The following is a 3,596-nucleotide window of genomic DNA, read 5'->3' on the forward strand; positions in this document are numbered from 1 at the left end:
TGAAAACACAAAATTTCTTCTTGGTTCTTTGATTTATAACACACTTTTTCAATACGAAAATAGTAATTACAATAACAAAAAACTCGACATTACTGTACAAAACTAGAAGGTAAAAGAAAACATAAAAAGAAAAACAGACTCAAAGCACAAAAAGAAAAATTCCCTTAAGCAACTCCTGAATGATCCTGACTGGATGGTCTTGGGATGTCTGTCATGCTCAAACTCCGGTAAGTAGATCCACACCTGTATGAGAAAACTTTAAATCACTATGTGAGACAATAACACTCGCTACTGGACACATGCAAGACATGATTGAGGCTATTTTTGCAAAATGACTTATTTAGCCAAAAAGTGGCTAGAAGTGCAAAATTTGGCTAAGATCACGCAAAGCCAAGACCCTAAGATTTACTAGGAAGACCGGACCCTATGTGGGTTGCCTACGTATCACGCCCTGAAAGACAAGAACCAGGTATGCGTAGTTCGGACAAATTGGATACGGGCGAGAAATAAAAATAACAACTAAATTCAGAGAAGAAAAAAAATATTTTTTTGTCTTTTGTTTTGAAAAAAAAATGATGAAACATCTAAAAATCTTTTTGGATTTTCTTTTTTTTTCCATTTCTTTTTAAAAAATATGACGGAGAAAATGCAAACTCTTTTTTTTTAAAAGGTGTGCAAGAAAATTACAACTGGGCCCCACTTACTTTATTTTTATACTTCAACCTCTTTTCTTTCTCATTTTTTAATTTTTCCATTTGTCCTCAACTATCATTGATCCGCCAAATGACCCTTTTACCCTTGAAGAAATGCAACATGTAGCACATAAAATGCATCAAGATAGTCTGTTATTTTGGGTACACCTGTCCTAAACGGACCCAACCCCTGTGTTGAGTCCCCAAAGTCAGATGCACGTGATGTAAACAAGTGTTCTTACTAGGGATCCGGCATGAGACTATGTTATTCTAGGTTTAAAAACCTGAGTTTATTTGTTCTAGACCTGGCTTACCCAAGCGAACAGCTCGAGCCGAGGGGGGTAGCATACCGGGAATACAAAAGCTTACCGACTTTGCAACTTGTCCGAACCTCATTCTAAAATTGGGATATAACTCTAACAGAAAAGAAGTCACACGAAGTGCACACTTCCTGGATGATTTAGAAGACTCAGAGAGAGGAGGGTTTAGTAACAATTTATATACAGTCCAAATAATATCAAAGCGGTAAAAAGAAATATTTAGCACATTAGACCCAAACATGTAATAAAACCAGATAATAAATAAAGCCAAATATAATAATTATTCCAAGCTCGAATTCTTGAACCCAGAACCAGAGATTCTGGGTTTGATCCCCAGTAGAGTCGACAGAGCTGTCACACCTCCTTTTTACCTACACCCCCGGAAGGGAGTATATAAGGGAGTTTTTCCAATTTAAGTGACAATCGAAACGAGATTATTTATTTATTAAAAATTCAGAGTCGCCACTTGGGATAATTTATGGTGTCCCAAGTCACCGGTTCAAATCCCGAATCGAGGAAAAAATTGCCTCTGTATTACAGTCCGCGAACCAAAAATCCGGGTAAGGAATTCTATTAACCCGGGAGAAGGTGTTAGACATTCTCGGATTTTGTGGTTTTAGCATGGTCGCTCAACTGTTAAAATTGGCCTATTATTTGATTTTAAAACACTTTTAAGCTTATGTGCATTTTAACTTTAAACCGCTTTAATTATTTTAAAGGAAGTTTTCAACGTCATCTAAAACGTGTCACGCCACATGAAATGCACCCGCGATCTGCGACATATTTTATTTAACGTTGTTCGTATTTGGATTTGGGTCACATGAAATGCACACCCGATTTTAGGAAGGTAGTTTTAAATAGCGCGCCTAAAGCAACTACGCACTTTTAACTTTGCGATGGCCATGAAAAATTCAACTAAATGGCGCGCCTCGATGTCTAAGGATAAAAATGTTAAGTGAGGGCCCTGGGTTTTGAGGTTTTATTTGGCATGGCACCCCTTAAATTAGTTCAAAGGATTTTAACTCAACTAAAGCAAACTACGGACATTCATAGATTATTTCTTTCTAAGTTGAGATTGTTGGAAGGAAATCAGACACCATATGTACATAACAATTGAAATAAAAAATTAACTAATAGATATTGAAAATTAAACACCACATATACATGAAGCTTTAACTGCTACTCCAAACATTTTATAAACACGAACACCGATTCTTAAACAATTGTTTTCATATAACCAAATCACCATTTCTCAAAACTGATGGTTGTACCATTTTTATTGTGTCATGAAGCATCTTTGCACAACAAAGACTGCTAGCCTCCAATTTAGTCCAAAATTATGAGTGAGATTTGCATAAGACAAAAAAAAAATGCGAAAATTTCATTTACAGTACCTAATTTCAAACTAAAAAATAATAATTTAAACTTAAAATAACCAAGCAAACCGCAACAGTATTCTTATCAAAATTGACGATCAATGCTATTGTGCATACACTTTCACAAAAGAAAAATTCAATCAACGAGGATAAATGAGCAACAAACATTCTTCGGAATTTTAAACACCAACACTTTGCTCAAAACGATTAATTTATTCATTGTGCGAAAAATTCTGTGCCTCTACGAATGCTACACAATGCAACGCAACTCGATTCATTTAAAAATTACTCATCAAATAAAAAATAGAATTGGCGTGATTAATCAGTGCGCAGAAAAAGAAAAATCTTTATGCTATATATTTGAAGGTCGATGATTCAGCGAGAGTGGAAAAAAGAAGTTGCTTACCTCTCGATTCTCTACAACAGGAACAACAGCTTTCAAATTCAACTCAAACCCAGAAAGTTCAACTTCAATTTTGAACTATATTTGAGTACAAAATGGATTCAAGATCTTATTGTCTTCCTTCTTCTTTTCGTTTTTTTTTTTAGTTTTTTTTTTCAGATTTGGATCTCCCCTTTTCGCTATCTACGTGTGTGTGTGCTAGTGAGATAAGAAGAGGAAGGAGGAGGGGTCTGTTATTTTCAGAGAATTGGGGGTGATAGCTCCTAGAATTTTTTGTTTTTTTTCTCTTTTGAGAAGATGAGAGCGTCGTTTTTTAGTGTAAGGGTCTTTTTTCGATTTTTTGTCTAGCCCCTCCTCAGATAATGTGTATTTAGGGTATAAAGAAGGAATGAGTTAATGGGTCAATGGTCTAGGCTGGGTAGGTATAAGGTAATTGGGCCATGTATTTGTTCTTTGGGGTGGCCTAATACACCAAGACTAAGTCAATTTCTTTTCCCCATTTTTTTTCTTTTATTTTTCCTTTTCTTTTCTTTAACTAATTAAAAACATAAATTAGGCTATTTTTGTATAAATTAAATTTTTTATTTATTTTTAATATTAAAACAACTAATTAACTTAAAACTAAAGAAAAAATTCTAATTTTTAAAGACTAAAAGATAAATATGTAAAAATCAATTTTTTAGGATTTTTCTATGATTTAAAAATGTTAAAAATGCATGAAATGCAAGTAAATAGAGAAAAATTCCTAAAATTAATGAAAATTATTTTTGGTCTATTTTTTAGGAGTTATTTTTATGTAAGGCAA

At 33.8% G+C, this 3,596-nt stretch overlaps 1 long non-coding RNA gene across 1 annotated transcript; it reads right to left on the reverse strand.

The window, feature by feature from the left end:
• On the reverse strand, window positions 1-3,129 carry LOC138880130 (uncharacterized). The gene is made up of 2 exons (XR_011402734.1): window positions 2,795-3,129; window positions 1-243 (listed from the first exon to the last, which is right to left on the reverse strand). It is a non-coding gene; the product is annotated as an uncharacterized lncRNA (long non-coding RNA).
• Between the last annotated feature and the right edge of the window lie 467 nt (window positions 3,130-3,596).

This window comes from Nicotiana sylvestris, chromosome 1 (assembly GCF_000393655.2).
Source record: "Nicotiana sylvestris chromosome 1, ASM39365v2, whole genome shotgun sequence".
NCBI classification, from domain to species: domain Eukaryota; kingdom Viridiplantae; phylum Streptophyta; class Magnoliopsida; order Solanales; family Solanaceae; genus Nicotiana; species Nicotiana sylvestris.